General features: G+C 37.0%; 1 protein-coding gene across 2 annotated transcripts in view; it reads left to right on the top strand.

The window, feature by feature from the left end:
- The first annotated feature begins 1,203 nt into the window (after nt 1-1,203).
- Nucleotides 1,204-23,827, top strand: part of SGMS2 (sphingomyelin synthase 2) — a 34,275-nt gene continuing 11,651 nt past the window's right edge. Inside the window, exons 1-2 of one of the 2 annotated variants that reach the window (XM_072405685.1) lie at nt 1,288-1,329; nt 2,157-2,234. The gene's annotated coding sequence lies outside the window, so the exon portion shown is untranslated. Of the gene's footprint in view, nt 1,330-2,156; nt 2,235-23,827 lie in introns of both variants that reach the window. The other variant, XM_072405684.1, reaches the window with a different exon arrangement.

Consider the following 23,827-nt stretch of genomic DNA (forward strand, 5'->3'; position numbering starts at 1 on the left):
ACATCACCCAATCTTGCACTGTGCAGACGTGAGATCAGGTGACGTAGATTGGGAAATAAACGTTTTTCCCGATTGATAAAAGGGCTCCTTCTGCACATATCCAAGATACCTATGCATGCACAGAAGGAGCACCCAAGAGCTCCCGAGATGTGTGACGTAGGTATCCCGGGAGCCTCTGGGCTCCCATTAATTCTCGATTCCCGAGGCATTCGAGAATTAACCCCCCTTAGCGGTAATCCTGAGTGTGACTCGGGGTGGATTTTACCTTCAAAAAGTAGTAATCCTGAATAACACACAGGGTCACTTAAAACTAAAAAAAAACACTCTTACCCTATTCCGCCAGCGGTCCCCGCAGGTCCTGGGGACAGGTCCTCCTCCTCCGATCTTCAGCTGCAGAGACGATCTCCGGGGTTTCCTGGTGACGTCGGTGCATGTGTCGCTGCGGGCAGGAGGATCGGCGGGAAATCAGCTGTATTGAGTCCATTACAGAGAAATCTGCATATAATATATATATTATTATAATATATTATTATTATTATACTATATATATTATACATGCCACTGTTAAGTTATATTAGGTTTCACTATTTTTTTAAATTGATTTTTATGTTTTTTTATTTAAAGTTAAATATTAAATTTATTAAATATTGGACATATTTTGGTGAGTTATGTCTAAGAATTATAGCCTACAATGTGGCGGTGCTGCACGGTTTTTTTTTTTTTAAATGGTGCTGCACCTAAAAAAAAATACAAACAAACATTTTACTTAAAATAAAAGGGCTGTCTACCCAGAGGGTCCTGCACAATGGTATGCCCACCTGTGGCCATCTACAGAAGCCCTTATTAGTTTTTATACATCCAACATCAGAAGGCTTTTCACATTTGCAGTCACCTGGTTCTGATGTTCCCTTTCATCACTTAAAGTGACTTTATAGAAGCTGCTAAAAATACCTCTAATGAATCAGAATGTTGTTACTTATGAATAGGATCACATTAAAGAACCCTGACCAGATGGAAGATGTGAGTGTTCCTGTCATTACATCCTCTGTACAGGGTTGGGCAGTGGATAGCCTGGACTGCCTGCCATGTCCCCTCTCCCTGAGTCACTGCTGGAGTGGGCGGATGGTAGGAGCAGCAGATTGTACAGAGGGAGAGGACAGAGTGATGTCAGCCTGCAGGAGGAGGAGAGCTGGAGGAGGAGGAGATCGCACACAGTGCAGACAGAAGGAAAAAAAGGGGTCGGGCAGGGATCATGAGGACTTCTGTAAACACACAGCCAGTGCAACACAGACACACACTGGTATCCTGCCACAGGAGCAGCACTGTCAGGTGAGTGCACCATGCTATATACTGCCAGCTGGCATACTCTGCTGCCCATCAGCTGGGGGAAACTTTCTGTGGTGCTGCTGGACTAGGGGTGTGCATCAGATGGCACTGCCAGTGCTGAGTACATCAGATGGCATGGCCAGTGTATATACTAAGTGCATCAGATGGCATTGCCACTGTGTGTGCTGGGTGCATTAGATTGCGCTGGCTATGTGTGTATTTAGTGAATTAGATGGCACTACCAATGTGTTTTCTATGGGCATAAGTTGGCACTGCTAATATGACTACCCGATGCATCAGATGGTACTGGAAATGTGTGCTTTAAATGCATTAGACATCATTAGCAATATCAGTGCTTTACAAGGTGTAAGTTATTAGCTCGCAGTCCTTGCATGCAGCTAGAAATACTTTTTTTTTTATCATGGTATACCTATAGATTCTACCTAGTCTGTCTTATGACTCTATCTGTGCCTTGCCAGTAATTACTTTCTTTTATTTTGTGTGAACTTTCAAATGAACATTCCCCTTTGATCTGTCACCCATTGCACTGCCAAATTCTTTGTAGATGAGTGAGGTGGGTGAGGTAGTGCAATTATCACAAGCTTCCTGACCAAGAGCAGTTTATAAGTATTTAAATGAACATTTATAAACTTTATAAACTATAAACTTCAGTGTATTTTCATGTTTCAAATGTTTCTAAATATTTAGAGAGCTGTAACACATTGTCACATAGATCAGACTGGAAGTCCTCAGCATAAGTTGCTGCATGCAGACTATAGGTAATACTCTTGTAATAGACATTTAAAAGGAAGGTTTCATTTGTCTTACAGTGACAACAAGTGGAATCAAAGCATTGCAAGATTTTCTCCAAATCCTGCCATACCTGTTGTACCTGAATTTTACACCAGGTACCCGTCACTGCTCTAATTTACTGCTCTGTAACACAAAGTGCAGCCCTAATTCTGGATGGGACTTCTAAAGAATGGCAAAAAAACCTTTACATGTCAATTGCAGGAATGAAAATTCTTTATGTAAAAAAGTGCAGTAATGTGCAAAAGACATCAGAACTTTGCCTTTTATTACATCATCATAGTCATGGTAATATCAGGAAATTCCTGACTGGTTGCTGTAAGTTAATGCCCTTTGCATATTACTATGATTTAATATCCATATCATTATAATTCTCAGTCGGATAGAAAATTCCTTATTTTTAGAAATAATGTGTTATATTTAGTTTAAATTTATATATATATATATATATATATATATATATATATATTCTGTTGATACCTGCCTATAGTAAATATAAGGAAAGAGGTAAACTTAGGTACACTGATACCTAGCTTCATGTTTGTTTGAGAATATAAAAATATGGTGTTTTTAATTGTGCTGGTTTAATCATTATCTTTGATTTGACAGATAAGTGTGGTTGTCAGTGCAGATTCCTAATACAAGCTTGTTACATAACACCAGACATACCTAAATATGTAGATCAGCGTTACATTTTAAACCACTTTACTCTGATACTAATTAATCAGAGATAGAGCTGATGTTTGACCATTTTAAAGTGACATGACAATGAAAAGCAGGTAATGGTGTGTATAGCTTTCACTAAATTGGATACCCTAACATTTTAAACAATGGGTATTGTGTAACTGCAGGATCTTGCCTGCTGAGTAAACTATGCCTGTGTGTATATCAGTTCTGGTATGTATCAGTGCTTGGTAGGGAGTGTCACTGTACAAGTGAAGATAGCACATTGCTGGGTTATATTTTCTTTCTCTTCAAAGCCTTCCAATAAATGCATCTAAATGAACAAATTACATTTGTCACGTCCAAACAACATCATGTTTCTAGACAGATTTAATACAATTTAGGTTGCAATAACTGCATTTTTCTTCTTTTATATGAATATTCATAAGCATCAATGGTAGGGACCAGCCCTTATTCCTAAGTACACTGTGCAGTTCAAAAGCCAGTAAGCCTAAATTAAACTGGTTTATATAATGTAGCAGGTAATGAGATGCAAATCTGTCCTGTAAATGTTTCCACAACTTTATCAGGAATGAAGATAACTCTGTCCTGTTCACTAAAGTTGTAATCCTTTGTAGTCAGATTTGCATTGTTGACAACACAAACACAGCCCATAAATGTATGAGACTTTTGTGACACACAAGAACAGTAAAACTGTGTCAAGGTTTTGAGGACTGAGTGGTGGGTCCATAAATAGTCAAACATTTCTGTTCATGTAAATTGGGAGTAGAGAAGGAGGAAATATGCAGAACAGGCAAACCTGCTTGATCAATTTTTCCAGGTAAGAAGACTCCATATACATGGTAGTCACGCGAAAGGCCCAACCAAACTAGCAGCCCCTGTATTGTGACTCAACTCTTCAGTAACCACCTAAAAACAGCCGGGTGGTTACTGAAAAGTGCCAGGTGGTGTACCCAGCACCCCGGGGAAAACACTGTATGGATACATTACCATCACTTGTATTAGATACTTTCATAAATGAGGCCTGCTGCTATTATGGGGGGAGACACCTTCTAATATTGAGCTGAGTATATGCCTAGTAATCACTGTTGATCTGTAGCAAAAAATGGCAGAAGGCTCCAACTGGGTAATTCACTGCCAAGTATCTAAAGTTGTGTTTGAATGTGAAAATGTTCTCTTGCATACTTGTGAAATCATTTAAAAGCCCTTTTACTTTAAAGTAGCAAATATTCTAGGTTTCTTGCATCCCTTGTTTCTTTAAATCCCTTGTGAACCTATCAGGTGACCCGGATGTCAAAATGTAGATACCATGCAGTGTTCTCCCCAGCCCCTTTTAGCTGGGCGCACCACTCGGCACTTTTCAGTAACCACCCGGCTGTTTTTGGGTGGTTACTGATGATTTAGGTCATAATAGAGGGGCTGCCATCCACCTACATCTTATTCCCACCCAGCTTAAAATAATTTCTGGGTTGAGCACTGCCATGTGGGGCATGCAAGTAATTCCTCTACTTATTTCCTAGTGGGCCATAATACCTGTAGTTCATCAGCCGACACTGTACATACAGCCTTAACATTTATGTAATATAGAGCTAAGATTGGCCAACCTTGGATTTAAGCCTTTCATGGGCTTAGCCCACCACCATTAATAAACAATTATGAATGGCAGCCTTAGGCTACATACACACTTGCAATGGTTGCAATTTGGCGTGTGTACAGCGCCCATCATCCTTCGTCTGAACAACCGTCCTGGCGGATCCACGGACGATGGACGGCGAACAATCGTAATGGCATCGAAGGGGGAGAGCGAGCAGCGGGGTGCCGTTTGGCTGACTGGCGGTTCTGTGTGAATATTGGTTAATCAGTCATGTAGGATTGCTGCAGCCAATAGTAACTGTTTTTATCCATAACAAGAATACAACACGTTTTCCCCAGGATGGGTTGTCATTAAAATTGTGCAAAACTTTCAAATCATACGCTCATGTGGCTTTGCCATATAGCTTCTATGACGCGCCATGGCCAAAGAAAAACAATTTCCTGAATATTTATTTATTTTATTTTCTTCACAATTGTGGTGGCCTTATAGAAAAACTTTCCAAGTACATTGCTAAACCCTAAAGCAGCCTTTGTCAAACTTTTTTACATGGGGGAACCCTCGAAATGACTTTCATGGCTTCAGGGAATGTACACTATGTATGTCCAATATTTCTTGTGATTACTATTTGGTTTTAGTGATTTAAATAAATTATGTTTTTTTATGGTTTCAGATAACAGTATCATGAATCAATATTGATTAATTAACTAGTCTTTATATAGCCCAACATATTACGCAGCCCTTTATACAGTCTAAGGTCAATTTGGGGGGGGGGGGGGGGCCAATTAACCTAACTCATGCTCATTGCTCAAGAAACCCTTAGAAATCCATGGAGGAACCCTTGGGTTTCACAGATTCCTGGTTGAGAAACACTGGATTAAGTTCGTACTTAGCAAAGTCAAATGTTTTTTAAAACAAATATATCTGTAGTAGTACTAGTGGAATAGAACAATCATTAAATGTTATGGTAGAATTCTGGTTATACCCATGGATTTCTGGAGCTTGGATTTCCTAGATGAATACCCTATAGTGAACATTCAGGGCCATAATGTTCTTCAGATGAGATATGCTTGTCATCCTGATTTATTGTATGAAACAGTTCAGCTGTTGCCATAATCAAACAGGCAGGAACAGAAAACAGACAAGATTGAAGAAGGAACATTATGATGCTGAAACTTCAAAAGGGCTCCCATAATAAGTTACATTTCGTTACATGTAAAAAAAATTTAAAAACTTTAACGATCGTTCCTTTTTTCCTGGTTTGTTTGTGAGTTTGTGAATAAGACAACATGGAAAATAATACTCAGTGTTTTCAATTTTGCAGAACAAGTGAAGCATGCTTGCACTTTCCAAATTGTTGCTTAATATAGAATTTATAGCAAACTGTTCTGATGAAAGCAATCAATAAAGAGATGTGTGGTATATTGGAAGGATTGTGCTTTTACAGTTCTGCAGCAGGATGATAATAATAAAAAGAAATCTCTTTAGAAAAGAAGTACATTATGTACTTGCCACACTCATCTGTGGTCAAGAAAATTTACAGTGTTTATCTAAAGACAAAAGAATGGCTGCCTGATAAGTCTACCATTTCTAATTTAGAACTATCCTAGGTATTTATATTGTTACATTGCCTTGGCCTAGAGTAGCCATCATCACTAGTTGGCTGTTTTATATAATAGATTCCAGTATCAAGATGGTATTTTTATGAAGTCCATACATGGACAGGTCTCTCACCAGAAATATGGCCTGACAGATCTTACCACAGTCTTGCTGGCACTGTTTTTTGTCCACAGTGGAAAAATTTGGGCACACAGTGGAGGGTTAGATTTTAATTATGTAAGAACTGCGGATAAATACAGTGTAATAAAATAGCTGTTCTTGCACATATAATGCAAAGTTTAAATTTTTCTCTTTTTTTTGTTAAAGAATAGAAAGGGAATAAACCCTCTGGCTAAGGATAAGGAATATCTGCCCAATAGGACACACATAAAAAACTACAGGGGTTTTTAACCCTTCCCTACTCTATTCAAAGCTTAAGTACCATTTTGGCTGTGAATACATTTTAAGTGATGTACTGCAGGGTATGTCTAGTATGTCATTACCCCACAACAGGACCAAATTCCTCTTATCAGAACCAGCACTGATTTATCTACACTGTTGAGCTGGGATATTGTACCATAGCACTAAATAAAATTGCAGTGTAGCTGCTTTTTGTCATTATGTTAGTTGAATTTTCTTGTATGAGTACAACAGAAGCTGGTTAGAAGAGGAAATAATGTGGGCAGACCCAGCTAATGTTGTTTGATACTGATCTGTCTAATAAATGTTTTGTGTTGAACCACACGCTGAGTAGAAAATGTACGGAGTGCAGAATATTTACAGCAAGGACATTCAACCTTTCTCACATATCTGAAGCTTTGTAAAGATGCTTTTATGTTTACATTTGTTTTTTAATTTAGAGGGTGTATAGAATTACATTTGCTTCCACTGACAAAAAAAAGTAAATTTGTAAAGAGAATTTGATGAAAACGTACATTTATATCCAGTTCTGTCTGTTTAGGCCTGTATGAGCCTGTATTTTTGTTGTGCTGCATTTTGGAAGTGACACCAAATGCAAGATCCTTTAATACTATTACTTGCTTGTTTGCCTATTTCTACAGTATATGTCAAACTGAAGAAAATGAATCCAAACATTCCCATTTGAAGATGACCAACAAATAATTATTTTTTTATACAGAGCGTATAGTTGAAAATTAGTTTGGTGTATTTCAGTTTTGTAATATATATTTTAGTCATAGATCTCCATCACATTCCCCTGATGTTTCTACCAAGGAACATATTGTTCTCTAGATAGTTGGAACTCTACATGAGTTCATGACACAAGGTCATATGTATCGTGATCATGGTGTACCAATAAAAACCCAATAGAAATTGTAATCTTTATCCATTTATCCAGAACTCTATTAAAAGAGAACAGTTCACTCTCTGTAATATGATACATTCTTGATATCACTTCTGTTAATATAAGCATGCAAAGGAAATTATATGAAAATGACTATTTTATTAGGTTCCTCTGATTGAAATCATGTGAATAGTACCTTGGTACTTAGTACCAGGGTAATGCAAAATGTTTTGATTTTACAGTAAAAAAGTAAACTTGCTGTCCACTATTGACATTTACAACCATTATAAAGAATACATATTATTATAAATAAAATAAATATTTTCAGTTTGCCTGTAAATATCTTTCACCTACATGACATAAGTGAACATAAGTAGAGTGAATACATTAAACATTTTAACATTAATATTACAATCTTCGTGCAGAAGATAATTTTAAAAATATATATTTTCAGATTTACACATACATAGGATCAGCATGATCACAAAAAAATGATCACAACAGTGTGTGTTCATGTTTTTTTTTTAAAAAAATGTGTTTTCTGTTATATAATTTGTAAAAAAAAAAAACCCCTATGTAATCAAGTCTAAAGCTGCGTACACACGTGCAATTTTTGTCGTTGGAAAGGATCTTTCACGATCCTTTCCAACGACAAAGGACTACACGATGCATGAACGGTGCTGTACATACAGCACCGTTCTGCTCTATGGAGAGGGGAGGGGGAGAACGATGGAGCGGCACCCTGCTGCGCGCTCTCCCCCTTCCCTTGCATTAGGATCGCTCGTCGTTCATCGTTCGTGGATCCGCCAGGACGGATCCACAGACGATGAACAACGCCGACTGTACAGATGCCAGATTCTCGCTCGATATCTGGCCGATGCCGATTATCGGGCGAGAAAAATCTGACGTGTGTACATAGCTTAAGAGTTGGCCTACTCGCTGAAAACAAGGCCTAATATTGTGTGTAGTGGTTAGGCAGATAGACAGAGTCGGTGTAATAATTAGTTATCTTTATCTCTACTGGCTAATCTACAAACATAAAATTTTAAAACAGAAAAGTATGTAAACATATAAAGTATATTATCATTCAAAATAAATTAAAGCCTAGTATTTATAGATCTATAGATCTATTTATAGATTTATAGCTTTAAAGTAAATCTCATCACTTGGGTTTTACAAGTAAACATGATCAATAAAAATGCACTATACATTTCTTTTACATAATCTATTTTGTTATGGGTTACATATAAACATCTGCATGTTAAACAATAATAGAAATTATGTAATAAATTCTAATATTTAAAACATTTGGCTTGTGTATTGCAATGGTAGCATTTGGGCACTTCGGTCTGACAACAGTTTGATTGGCTGGGTTACTTTTCTTTTCAGCTAGTATACTATTGTTCTTCATAATCAGTGCTGGGATATGCAAAGTTCACTGCCAGTGGCACAGTTATGGAATATACCCCATACAGTACCAAATCAGTATGGGAATAAAGAGCAGCCCCCAGTTATATTGTATGCTTTAATGAGAGCAAACCTGCCCAGCCTAGTAATGCAATAATGTTTTTCTTAATATGACGTTTTATTACGGTATGTTTTCCAAGAATAACAAGAAATACAAAAGTACAAACAGTATAAAACAAAGGCAATAAAGGCTTAATACAAACATTGTAACTTTAAGTAATGATAAAAAAGGAACATGGGCAAAAAAGAACAATGGTTCAAACAACATTCACCTTAATTTTGTTTATTAAAATGTCCTGAAATGGTGGCAATACTGTTTTTATTGTGCAGAATGCCAGGGGCTTTTAGTTCTGTTAAATATTCAATAAAACATATTTAGTTGGATCTATGCAATTTAAATACCTGTTGATCGTCAGATCGTCAGAAATACAATGAGCTCAAAAGTTACAAAAGTTATTATCCCTTCCTCTGTGAACTACCCCCCCATTATGGACACAAGGGGTCTGATTTAGGCTCTCCATGGCTGGAGAGAATACACTTTCATCAGTGACGCTGGGTGATCCAGGAAACCTGGAGTGTTTTCAATCCTGAACTAGCTTCACTGATAAATGTGTATCCTCTCCAACCTTGGAGAGCTTTAATAAATCAGGCCCAAGGGGAGAGGGAGGTTTTCTATATACACTTCCTGTACTGATGTAACAGCCATTAGCTATTAGGGCTTGCCCCCCTGTTTACCTTTGCTACCAATCCAAAAGTCGATACCAACTATTCATCATACCTCCTGCTGGCCGGCAAAACATGAACAAATGTACACACTTCAGGTTTCAAGTCTGTGATTACAATACCAGAGAAAAGTAGACTGTGGAAGCACATTAGATTTCATTTACATTATGAAAAAAAACTGAACTTTTTAGTAAAATTCTTGGTACATTTGTTGAATATTTACTTCCTCCCATTCCCTTTTTTGAACTTTTTATATGTTTTCATCCTTTAAGTCTATCTAAATACAAAATTCTTCTTTTACTTTTTGATAGAAAATGGAATGTCTAGGTCATCAGGACACATACATAGAATAAATATTTGCAGGCAGTGTGTCTCTAAAGGTTCTTTTAGTTATCCGGGTCATGGTATAGCTAGAAGTAAGCCACATTCAAGAGAATCTCTTCTGTACTGTTGAAGACTTTTCACCACTCATCCTATCAGCAAGTTCTAATCAGCTTCAGGAATATACTACAGAATTTATAGCCATAGCTAATTTAATCACCCTAATCCAATCAGTTAACAAGACCTTAAATTGCATTTTTTTCCAGCAACACTAGAATGTTGTGTATCGAGCACTGTTCAGTTCTCCTCCTCCATTGAAAATAACAGTGGCTGTATCTGCTCAGCCTTTTAGTGATCCACCATGGATTACAGATTTTCATGACCATTCCTATTGGTTGACAATTGTCTAGCTTATATACATAGCTTTGGATAGGGTGTTTGCAAGAGTGCTGCACAGGAGCACATGGAGCTATCATCTCATAAGACTCTGGGAAAAAGGGCCAAATAAGATGTATAATGGCAGGGTTCACACACTATATCAATATTTCTCTTTATAAAGCCCATTGAATGATCGGTCCCAGTTTGTTGCAACTGCATCTAATAGTACATGTCTTGCTTGCACAAATAATTTACAGAATGCATCCAAATGCCAGAAAACCCACAAGCCTGTGAGTTTTAAAATAGTCATTCAACTCTTATACTTAACTATACATTTATAGTACACCCATAATTTCTCCTGATAGATTCAACCTATAATAATACCAAAATGGCATGTTTTAGGGGCAGTTGTGTATCTTCTAAATGTCCTTTATGTTTTTGCGTTGCTGACCATAATGTTGTGTACATAGTGATCAGATGGTCTGAATATATACAGTACATGTGTTTACCGTTATAATTTGTACCTTACACCATCTGTCTTGGGTTATAGTCAGCACCACCAAACCTGTATTTTCTAAGAGGACTGTAATTTTAGGTTTCCTATGAAGTGGCTAAATACACTGAGCTACATTCATGCCTCTGTGATCATTACAATGGTTGAATTTACCAACAAACGTCAAATAGACGCTTTTTGTCTGTAATTTGTTCCTCTGATACATAGGGGCGCCAAATGTTTGTACAGGAAATTTTATTTTTGGAGATCAAAGCTGTAAAAGCCAGACAGACAGTGCAAGCTGGGCAAGTGGGTTTGGCACCAGGGCTAACATTTGGTAAAATTGGCATATAGCTGTTAAGAGAGTCAGCGTTCCCCTGGGAAAATGGTATACAGCAGGCGTTCAGAACTATCTACTTTATGCAAAACATCACTTCAAATACATCGACATAAAGACCTATATTGCTACAAGACTTTTTCCAGTTAGAAAACATCAATTGTAGTGAGCATGTTATTATACACTAATATGTATTGCCTTAATTGCAAAGTATAATTTGTACATTTTTGTATTTGTATTATTTTGCTACATTTGCTAAAAACTTTGGTTAGAATTGGGAAACAACAGTAAATGCCTCTGAGATTTATTTTTTAAATCGTTTTATAAGCATCTATATTGAAGACCAGAAATGTGTCCCCTTTCTTAGTAATTTAGCACATCTTTTATTTTTAGGTTACTCCTAATTTATAACAAATTATTTTAAATTGGATCACTAATTAACATGTGTAACATACAAAAACAAGTAAATGAATTTGTGGTTGCACAATGCTCAAAGAACATCTTAGTTCTGCTTATATTTTTCATTTAGAATACAAAGCTTTAAGGATTATAAATCCATGCTTCACAAAATACCCAAATTCAAACATTTTAAGGTTTATTTTTACACGTAAACTTTTTTCATGCCAAAGGTCCTTCTTACCTAAACTTGATTACCTAAGCTTGAAAATTTAAGTGACCGTTGTTAAGTGTCAGTTTTCTAATCAAATTCGCACAGATGCTGTCTGTATATATCTACAGCAGTTTTCTAGTGTTTTTATTCACTTCCAAAGAGATTTTGCGTACACCAATTGATTAGCTCAGGGCAACCTCCCACCAGTAGTTTAAATATTTATATCTATATGGCAGGGATATTGGAAAAAGCCCATTTGTATTATGAACATCAGAGCTTGCAATGTCACAGCAGGTTAAACACAGACTAAATCTGACAAAGTTTAACCACCTAAATGAGTTAATTGCACTGTAATAATGAACTCTGTTCAATTCCTGCATTATGTTTTCCAGTTAATGTTCAAGCTCATCCATTGCTGTATAAGAATCATCTACTTTTAGTTTTATGACTAAAAAAGGACAAGTGACAATACATATTGATAAAGAATGCCAACTGTATGTCGGCGGTCCCTGCAAACCCCTTTTGCAGAAATTACTGGTGCCCTGACTGCCCCGTTGTGCTTTTAAAGGATTGAGGATTCTACCTGCATTGCTGATTGGCCAGTGGCCAGTATGTGAAAGAAAAGACAATGGGCCTGATTTATCAAAGTTCTCCAAGGCTGGAGAAGATACACTTTCATCAGTAAAGCTGGGTGGTCCATTTGTTAGCAAATGTTTTCAATCCTGGACCAGATCCATTGCAGGTTTACTGGATCATCCAGATTCACTGATTTAAGTGTATCATCTCCAGCCTTGGAGAGCTTTAATAAATCAGGGCCAGTATATCATACTCCGAGAACCTTGTGTGTTAGTGTGGCTCTCTGGGATGAAAGAAAGAGTAAGGCAGTGAAGAAAAAGTAAGTGTATACAACTTCTGATGCTAGAAGATCACCAGACCAGGATGATTGCAGTCAAATTGATAAACAGCAATATAGCTGTGAACATCCTGTTCCCTGGGCGGATAACCTAATCGAGAAGTTGGAATTCACAGGGCAGAGCAGTGGTTCTCCACCCTTTTTACCAAGGGGACCCTTGAAATAACTTTTTGGGGTCTTCAGAGAACCCCTACTATATTTACTTTATGCACAGCTCATAGAATATAGTGTGGTGGGCAGTAGGAAGAATGTCTCCTATTTTACTGGATAGTGGAAAAAATATCAGACATACAGATAGTCAAAAAGATGATTGGTGTCAGGTATAAACTTACAAGAGAGTTACAAATTGCTCACTGATCAACCCCTAGCAAACCTGCTTGTGACACACTGGATTAGAGTATTCTGGCTGAATATGATTGTTTCAATTCACCTTCCTAGTTCATAAACCATAATGCAATCATGAATGGATTGTATATAGCTGGATAATTCTAAACCAAAAATATTTGGAGATCAGATCTTTGCCATATGAAGGTTTTTGTTTACTCTACTCAAAATGTATTTCTCTATGTATGGAGTTTCTTGGACCATGTAGGTAACTAATATGAAAAAGATATGTCAAATTACCAGTTGAACTCTACATTCAAAATATTGGATGTAGTACAACATATAACACACCTTCTTCAGAAGCACAGGTGTGTGCAAGAAACAGAGCAACCAATTGGAAATTCTTTTTCATTGCACTGATCTGTGAGGAATGACAAACTTGAATAGCAATGGTAACTATACCATCCACATCACCATTGTACCTTTTATTCCAATGTTTTTCCAGTATTTATTGCTAAAGATATTAAGACATAACAGATTGTTACCTTTTAGCTGGTGATTCATCCTGTCACTATTTAAAGCTTTTATCTTCTGCAGCCCTTTCCATAACATGCTGAGTATGCCTCAGGGATATTAAAAGCACTTATGAGTAGCTGCAGTGTTAGCACACCTTAAAAAAAGTCTTCCTGCTGATAAGTCTTAAAATAATGTTGCTTGGGGTTTCTGCTTTGCTATGTCAGAATGACTAATAAAGGAGAGGGGTTATCTGTGTTTTCCCTAATCATACAGAATATCCTCAGCTATAGAGCCCAGCATGAGCTGTCATTGCTGACCTCTTCTAAAAATGATAGTCGCATGGCTGGCATGGTCAACTTTGCACTAATACTGGAGTCAATGAACCATAACGTTTATACGTTTTTGTTTTTTATATAAATATGATCTTTTTATGTGTCAGTGATTTGGATATTAATATTGAAGGGTTAGTGCAACAGTATGAAAACTAGAATTTTCAGAATAGTGTCATCATTAGCAACTTCTGAATTTATTGCACTGCAAGTGTACCCAAAGCAGAACTGTGGTCCTTTAAACATATAGGTAACACTTCAAAGTAGAGGTCTACTTTTACAAAACAGTGCATATATACGTTGTTGTAACCATTGGTAATGAATCACACCTTTTTATGTAGTCTTATAAGGATCACTGGTAGCTGTTCACCTTGGGTTAGTGCCCATCACTAAACCTTGCAATAATTCATCATACACTTTTAATATTGACCTTCTGTCTTGCACTGCAGGTTGAAAGTCAGGGAGCCAGGGCTTTGCTATATGATGCAACAAGCAACTTTCAAAGAAAAAAAAGAATGTGCTTTTGTTACTTCTTTGTCCAGCCATAGACTAAGGGGCAGAAAGGTTACCAAGCAGTATTACTTTCCTGCATCAGGAAAAAGTCTGGTCCCCAACCTGCTTGTTCTGTCTAGCAATGTTGTATACATTTAAGGACAGGATGGGAAGATAATACAATACCTATATACAGTATGTATGTATAATGTGCTGTTTACCTGTTTGCTTAGAATTTTGCTTAATGTTTTAAATTGGATGTGCCAATAACCATCAACTGATTGAAATGTGATGAAATGGATTGTTGATGTAAACTATCACATTCTATAGTCATTAGTCTGACCCCCTTTGTGATAATGACACATATAAACCTGAGTATTTGAAAGCTGGGCTGTTGAACATAGAGGGGCCGCAATTTTTGAGAAAGCACTATACCCCCATGTATTTATGTAAATATCTCATATAAATATCAAAAGAAGTTTTAGACTGGGCTGGACTTAGCCCAGAGACTCATTAGGGTGGTAGATCTTCAGTTGTATGACCAAGCTTAGGTTGGTACAGGTTATGGTACAGGGTTTACCCTTAAGAGTCAAAATAGAGAGCCAAGAAGCTCTACAATAATCTTGTTACAGTGCCCTGATTGATATGTCTACTGCTATAAACTCAAATGGATGCCTGATAGATTGATAGTACCTTAGGGTTACTTTTTTTTAGCTGTTGTACAAATGACTTTATATGTACAAGATGTTTTACATTCTATGTATGTTAATGTGGTGCTATTACTGCACTTTTCTAGGTTTGTACTCAGTGTCATGTTTTATGGAAGACATGATTTTTAATGTTTGCAGGTAGAGGAATGTAAACCAGATTCTGATATATATTTGGGTGAATGTAATTAAGGGTCTAATTTGGTTACTATAATATTTCTGTGTGTGTTGACAACACCGTAACATTGGCTGACGTTGAATGGCCTCTTTCATACGCTTGTAATAAATTAGTCACATCTCTAGCAATCGAAACTGCTGAACATGAATACAGATAAGGATCCAGGGAAGGGTTGTTCATATGTCCTATGATTGAAGGAAGTGGAGTATTTGCTTTGTGTGTGAATATTTGCACCAATAATCCAGCATTCAGTTGCTATGAATGTGGTTTGACATATGTCTCTGTCTAATTGTTATTCTTCTTGGTAGCTTCGCCTAGTATGACTTCTTATAGCATCCCTTCCTACAAACTAGTTTTCTGTTGTCATTATTTGTGCTTTATATATTTATATAGTAAGAATGGTTATAATGTTTCCTTTAATTTGCTTGAATGTTACAACAAATACTTAAATTTGTTTCAAATTTAACACTAATTTAGTGATCAGAAAGTCCATTCACTGAAATTACTACTTATGTGGATGTGGGGGTTCACAAGCCATTCCATTGCAGACACATAAACTGCTCATACATTGTGGCAGTTGCTCTATAAGTGGTATTCAGTGTATTTAAAACTAACAACAGTGATCTCTATTGTGTTTTATAGCATTTGCCACTAACAAAGTGTAGTAGGGATCATGCTGATTGCCATTTTGTACATAAGTGCCATTAAATATAAGGAGCACCAGTTAGTTCATGAGCTGGTGATTAGTCATAAGAGTGATGATCATGCCAGCTGATCTCCACTTTTTTAAATAGGGAAAACACAATAGTGCTGTAATTTCTGCAGAGAAAAGTCACTTTTCTGGTCATCCACATGAAAACCAGCTTTATCAATGGACCCCAAATTCTTAAATGCATAATTTATCGTCTACTAGTCTAGAATATTCAGGTATGATGTATGATGTGTATAGTGACACATGAGGATGGAAGAGTTTGGTTTTTGTTGCATGTTCCCTATTACAATCATGTTAATCACGGCGCCTTGAGACTTGTTCAGAATGTTGGTTTTATTGAGGATATTGCTGCAGTTCATTGCTGTCAGTCAACTGACCCTAATCCCTGGTTGTCATTTAAATGAGTGTGTTTAACTCCTTTTTTGGCATGCATTTGGTGTGTTTTTTGAGACACTACATGTAGCTTCCAATCTGCCACCCTTTTAACGTTCCTTCCTCAATGTGCCAGCTCTGCCCTAAAACCACATCTGAATACCACCCCAATAAAAAAGCCTATGACCTCTCCAGGATGCCAAGTGGTTGAAAATAGGTGCAAGGTTAGCAGTTTAGCACACAGTTCCACAACGCCAGCCTGAAGTCCCAAATTGTTATTGTTACTGCATGCTTTCCTGTTGTATATTGTGACATGTCAGAGTTTATTCATTCAGATTTATAAATTACTGAGAGGTTTAATCCGGAAAAAAAATATATAATAATAATAAACAAGTGTCACCCAGAACAACCAATACAATTTAATTCACTGGTCAGTAAATTTAATTGGTTGCTATGGGTTACTTAGATTTCACTTACTGTTTGATTGACCAAGCCTATACCATGATTTGTGTTGCCTGGAAGTAGAGGTTGGACGTCAGCAGGTATAAATGAAGCAATGCTTACATTGTAAATGAATAGAATTTTCATTCTGTGATTTTGTGAGCAGAAGGAAAATGCTGGGAATATTCCTAGGAGACTGACCAGTGTTTGCAATAGACATTGGGGATTTTCAGCTTGTTCTTGGTTTGGTTGTTACGGTTACAAGAAGGCCCTACCTAGTGAAAAATAAAGTGTATCTCCAACATTAAGGAAGAGGTGTGCTGCTCCTATAGGATTGTCCCAAAAAACTGTAGCAACCAAACACCTCTGATTTCTGGGTGTTTTCGTTATAAATATATTTCAAAGTTAAAAATGATAATATTACAAAAATGAAAAAATTACAATGAGCATTCTCTGTATGGGCAACTCCAAGCAGAAGATCAAAGCAAACAACAAGGAAAATTCCAGAATGATGTGCAATGGGGATATAATATGAAATTTAAATGAAACCCTGTCTCCAAATTAAATAATCCCAGATAAACATACTCATAATCAAGTAAATTCACTATTTATTTGCAATGTTTTTCTTTTTTATATATACACTTTATTCACTTGCAGTTTTTCTTTAGGCGTGCTAGAAAATAGTCAATTCCATAGCACAGCCCTTTGCTCCTTGCCTGTCTAGCCCTCTCATCTTCCCTGTGACCCCCTGAACTCCTTCATCAGTGATCGCTAACCTTTTCAGACCGGTGGACCTCTAAATTTACCAGCCCTGGCCACGCATACGCGGGGAGCCGGATGTTGTGTGGTCAGAGAGACAACCCGCTCACTTCCCAAAGCCTGCGCTCCGTATGAAAGACGTAGTCCGCAGATCTGGCCAGTGCGTCCCCTCAAGTGAAGTACTTTTCCTGACCCCACTTGGGGTGCACCAGTCAGAGCCACGGATCACCAAAATTTTCTTGCGGACCACCGGTTGGCGACTGCTGCCTTACATAACCTTGAGTTTAGCTTCTGATGGAGGAGCAAAGAATGGAATACCATATGGAGTCACCTGAGTGACAGCCTTAAGTCTGCTGGGCCGCTGACACCACATCCAAGATGACAGCACCCAGAGGCAGGCTTAAGACTTTTTGAATGTTTAAATAAGGGAGGCTTTAAAGACAAAAACATACATAAAATAATATAAACATATAAACCCATACAAAGATTTGTGTTAAAATGAATGGTCTGGATACTGAATGAAGCAGCCCATCTGAACCAAAATTTACTGATTCCTGGCTGTTAAATGTAGAAATAATTATGGAACGCTGGACTGGATGCCCTGCCAACTATATAAACTGTATTTCCAAGCCAGTGTTCTTCAACCAGGGTTCCTCCAGAGGCTGCTAGAGGTTCCTTGAGCAAAAAGAAATGTGGACCTTTCAGGTCAGTAACTACTGGCACCAATATTCTTGGCGATCTTAAAAGGGTGATATCATTCCAATGAGCCAACAGTGTTAAAGGCATTTATTGACCACCACACTAATATACTTTGAGCTGTGGATACAGTAAATATAACAGGGGGTCCTTGAGGACCTGAAAGTTTCTTTAAGGGTTGCCCCATGTAAAAAAACAAATTAGAAACCCTGATATGAGCTATACTGTCTCTACAACATTTACCTTGTGGAATAAATATACTGATTAAAAGTATAGGGAAGCTTGGTGATGCCATTCATAGGTTCTTGGCTGTCACGCTGGTCTCCAAGTTTAAAAAACATTAATCTCTGGCCCAAAACACGTGTGTAGATAGGGGGATCTTACTTTTGCCTGAACACTTCAGTGGCTGAGAAAGTATTGGAGCCTGTAAGGTATCATTATTGCCATCAGGGAGTATTTTTCTGATGGAGGTCAGCAATAGCAGCTCTGTTCATCATCTTTTAAAGGATTACTTTAAACACTTAAGCTTTTGGATAAGAAATACTCAAAAAATTGTTTATTTACTAAATATGTTTAGGCTGTTTACTTAGCAAAGTGAATTATCACTCTGCAAGAAAGCACTTAGCTTAGTGAATGCGGTAAAAAGGATCTTTGCAAAGAATACCCCATTATGTGCAAGGTAAAGTAAAAAAAAAAATGGATTTTTGCTTGCATATGATTGGACGGTTGAAGTCAGCAAAGCCAAAATTCTTATTGCTAAGTGTACAGCCCATAGTAATCAACCCTAAAATATCCCAGGCCCTTATGTGTTAACATATCACACTGTTAGTTTGGTTTCCCATGATTCCTATTGACACTGCGGTGTCATCTGCTAATCTGAATGCTGCTTTAGATGGCCCACAGTCTCAGATGGCCCACAGGCTAAGAACAGAGTTGAATTACATAATGACATTTACAAAACCTTATTAGAAAACAATATAACACATCTATATTTGACCACAGAGCACTGATTATATCCATTCCTTTTACTGCATTAGTCAGCAGGAGAAGACTTTTACAGAGTGATCCATTCATCAAATGTTTTATCCTCAAAGAGGGTTTAATTTCCGCTTTAGTATTGAGAAGCAGTAAGGAGAATCAGATATTAAAACATCTTATTGTACAAGTGCTCTGACATATATTAGTAGCTGAAGATGATCATTGATATTTGACTTTCTCAGTGGGTTGGGATTTAGATGAAGGAACAGATGACTGGTTTCTGGCATTGTCCTATAAATACTATATGATTCATCTTCCGTAACCGATGACCTTCATGTTTGCAGCCGAAGCAGTTATTGCTTTTGTATTGACTGGGTATATAAATTTTATTTTTAAGCCCCTATAAAATTTTACATTTTTAGTCACATGTGAATGAATTAAATTCTAATAGCTGTTAGTGCTATACACAACTTTAGTCACGTGCTCCCTGTTAAATGAAGAGTTCCTGCAGAGGTTGCTAAAGCTTTAGCTATCTCTATTCTTCCCAATAGCCAGCAATGTAATGTACTGTGAGCTGTGGATATAGTAAAATATAGCTAGGGTTCCCTGAGGACCTGAAAGATTTTTCAAGGGTTTCTCTATTTAAAAAAAGTCATAGAAAGACATTTTGACAGAAAGCATGAGCCTACCATGGGTATGTTAAGTCACTGTTTGCTGGTGGGAGCCTCACAGGTTAATGATACAACGTTTATTGTCAGGTTAGGTTTCGAAGGAGAGGAGGGGGTGTTCTGGAAAGTGAAGGTGTAGAGCGGGTTAGCATAGCCGAGTCCTTAACATGTATGTTAGTACAAAAATGTAATTAAACATGCACATATTCTATATTATCAAAATATATATTTTTTTTAATATGTCCTACTTTTTAAGTAAATTATACCGGAAAGGGTTCTTCCTTTCCTAGACTGACAATGCTTGCTCAGTTCAGCTGCATCTGTTCAGTTCTGGACTGCACTATAAGCAGACTGTGTGGTTGTACATTTTACTGTATTCATTGTAGCAAAACTAATGCTCGGACCTTGCTAGTGAGCTCACACATCCACAGTTAGTCATACAAATAGTCTACAGCAGCCTTTCTCATCCTTTTTACCACCTAGAAACCTATAAATTTTGAATAAACCCCAGTTGTAATGAATCAATGGGAAAAATGCAATTTGAATTGGATGACATCATGAAGAATGCCCTTCATGCACTAGTGATCAGAATGCCACTTTTACAGAGAGCTAACAAAGTCTTTGATGTCAGGCAGCTGGCTCTACCAAGTGGTGTTGGTCCAGAAATATGCAAGCACAGAACCCCAGATAAGTATGGCGGTCTATAGAATGTGAACAGTGCAGGTGGACAAAACATGCACAAAGCAGTTTCTTTTTTTCACCAAGGAAAAGTACAGCTTAGCCAAAAGCAAACACTGCAGCCTGCTCATTGCACAGTGAAAAAACACAAGAAAGAACAAAACAGAAAGGTCATCAATCTTCCCCTGTAATGTTAGTAAATGTGCACCTGATTGGCTTCAAATACCACAGCCCTGCTTCTCTCAGTGCCACTGTACAGATTTAAAGAGCCTTGTATCAAGACAAAATCATATAATTATAATATAATTATTATACTACTATACATTACTCTAAATAATACATTTACTTTTTTCTATTACAGCTGAAAGGTATAAACTACTCTTTCAGTGGGGCACCACTCACACTAAAGAGGTTTTATTGCATGTTGTTTCCTATGGTACTTTAAAAGCACTGTTTTACCTTCTGCCTTGCAGTGCAGAACTGTGCATCCTGGATTGTAAGGGATTACATCAAAGACCTTGACTAATGCTTGGCGCACCAAAGACAAGAGTGCAGAACTGGTGGCATAAGAGGCAGAAGCCTGGGGGAGCATAGGATAATGTAAATAAAAGAGCTTTAGAATGGTACCCCAGGTATAAACAAACATTTAACCATTGCAATATGGGGGGGGGGGGGGTACAAAGTAGTTTTTTTTTATACAGCATTAATAAATAATTGTAACCCCTTTTATCTGCTGAAATATTGTGAAAACAGTGGACCATGCCTGCATGATATGTATAAAAATGGCCACTAATCTTTATCAGAAGCCCACGTGACAGCACACAATAGGGACACAGGGACAGCACTGTCACTGTGGAACAAGAAGTGAACCTGCATGAATAAATATTCATGTATTTCAAGGAAAGTAGCATTTTTTAAAAACATTACAAATTTCTTGTGAAATTACATTACAGGTTAAAGTTTAGAAGTTAGTGATTGTGTTCACTTTAATTTCAATAAAGGGAAGTGAGTTTTAGAATTCCTCAAAAAGGGTGTGATCGCTTGCCTTTCATAGTATTATGTAAATGACTGCCTATAAAAAGAAATGAGCTTTCCTTCTGTAACCTGTTCTGTATTATGTTCACATGAAACATTGGCTTTGTGGAAATATAATCTGTTTTTTTATATTCATTTATTTCATATGTAAATAAAATGATCAGAACATCAAAAAATGTGAGACATTTCAAATGTTTCCTTTAAGATAGAAGTGTGGACAGCATGCATAGTGGTTAATTGCTGGGAAGCTGAAAAAGTGATTTTATTTCTGAACATCGCACTAGAGTAATGCTCCATTAGCATCATTTGCTGTTTACGTTAAAACTCTGGTGGGAAAAGATGGAGCCAGACGAACAATTTGGCTTTAGCTGCTGTGAAGAAGAGAATTATCAGGGCGGTAGTATTTTTATTTTTTTAGTGATTTGTCTGTTACCCTTCAGTGAACACCAGAGAGTTTGTTCTTGGGGCGGGATTATGTTTGCTGATATACCAGTGACTGTTTTATTCATTTCTGTGGCTTTTATTGCAGCAATGTGTATACCTGGTTAACAAATAAAGTGCTGTACAGCCTCTTTGAAGCGGCAGGAAAAGAAAGGCTTTTAAAGTGTGCATGTAATCGACACTAAATAGCACATTAAAGGGAATTTATGAGGTTTTAAAAACTGTGAAGATTTTAAAAAAGCCTTTCTGTGACTTTGTTTCTGAAGCTTTTAGGCAGTGAGAGAGCAACACATAGAAAGCAGGTTAATGTTCCCTCTGCATATTGTATTCCATACAGCGGTATTATGCTTGCCACATTCTTCTTGCTGGATCACAAATCATCTTGCCCGTACATTATAAAGAAAAGTGTTGGACAGATTACCTGTTTAATGGGCCAAATGTGCTTATACACCACATTTCCTCTTATCTTTGGATTCAAGCAGTGGGAGAGTCAATCAGTTGTGATGTTGTGACAACCAAAGCAGAAGCAATACTACATTCCCTAACACTCCTGCATTGCTGTAGAAACCATGTGCCTGACATAGGTAGTTAGCTGTTGTAGAACCCCGATCTGAAACTGAAAGGTTTTTTAAATTATACCTGACAATGCTTTATGGCATCCCTAAGTATAATATTTACAAGATATGTGTATTTTTACTGTAGCCCTTGAAGCTGTATAAAACTTCATTGTTTTTTTTTTTTGCATTGATATGTCCCCATAGTAGTGACTTGCTCCCATTCCTTTTTCAAAGTAGTTTGTCTATTAGCTCTAAAAAAGAATGCTCACATTTTTAAATTCCTAAATTTCTGTATTTACACAAAAATAATAATTTCTTGCATCAAATTAGGCAAAGCAGCGTTCATCAGCAGTTCCATTCATCCCTATTATTAAGTGCTGAAATGGGTGGCATTGTATCTAGATGCATGAACTGTCAGAAGCATAGCATTATTTAAAAAAAAACTTTCAGATGACATTTCCCAGAAATGTGCACTTTCACATAGATGTGTTCTGATTTCATATAGCTCTGGCATTCAGCAACAGCAGTGCCTGTCCATTCATGACTCATAGTCTAATGATTGTTCAAGTAGAACTATGCCAACAATGAGATTATCTACAGTGTAGGCTTTGGGAGGCAACTAAATATACAAAATTATGGGACATAGAACTATGAGGAAATGAAGTAGCACATTTCATTTAGATATTTGTTTCCTGCATTGGATCATTTAAGAGATGAGAGTTGTACAAAATAAACCAGGCTCAATAAAACTACGTTTGGTAATCCAGTCTTCAGGTACCTGAAAAGGAGTTTTAAGTTGTGACTTTTATTGATATTGGTATAAAAAAACCTGTGCATGACTAAAAAGAATCCTTAAACTAAATTTTTGGAGTTTAACACCTGGTAAGTGAAGCAATGGCATCCGTTAATATGTATATTTGCCAATATATAGTTATTCATAAAACTGTGGAGGTCTATGTTGGTTCAGGCCAAAGAACAATTACAAAGAAAATAAAAATAGTAAACTAGCATACCATACTGAACTTGGCTCAGTTCATTTAGAAGGTGTTTTGATTCTCTCTAAATTAGGGTAAAGGAGACCTATTATGCTTATGGAACGATCAGTCTGTGATAAATACTGTAATGTAATTGCTAAATGTTTCATCTGTAAAATTTTGAATTAAATGAACTGTGACACTTAACTGCATATTCTTGTATTAGTTGATAGTTATACATTGAGTGTGTAATATATTTAATGATTTATTATAAATTCTGAAATAATGACTAAAGGCTTGATGTTGCCATGTAGAACTATATGGAACTCTTTAGTTGATATGCTGTCGGTTAGCTCAATACAGTGTATACAGTTAAAGTGAATGGAGTAATCTGGGCTTTGTTAGCAGTAGATTA

This window comes from Pyxicephalus adspersus, chromosome 3 (genome assembly GCF_032062135.1).
Source record: "Pyxicephalus adspersus chromosome 3, UCB_Pads_2.0, whole genome shotgun sequence".
Lineage (NCBI taxonomy): Eukaryota > Metazoa > Chordata > Amphibia > Anura > Pyxicephalidae > Pyxicephalus > Pyxicephalus adspersus.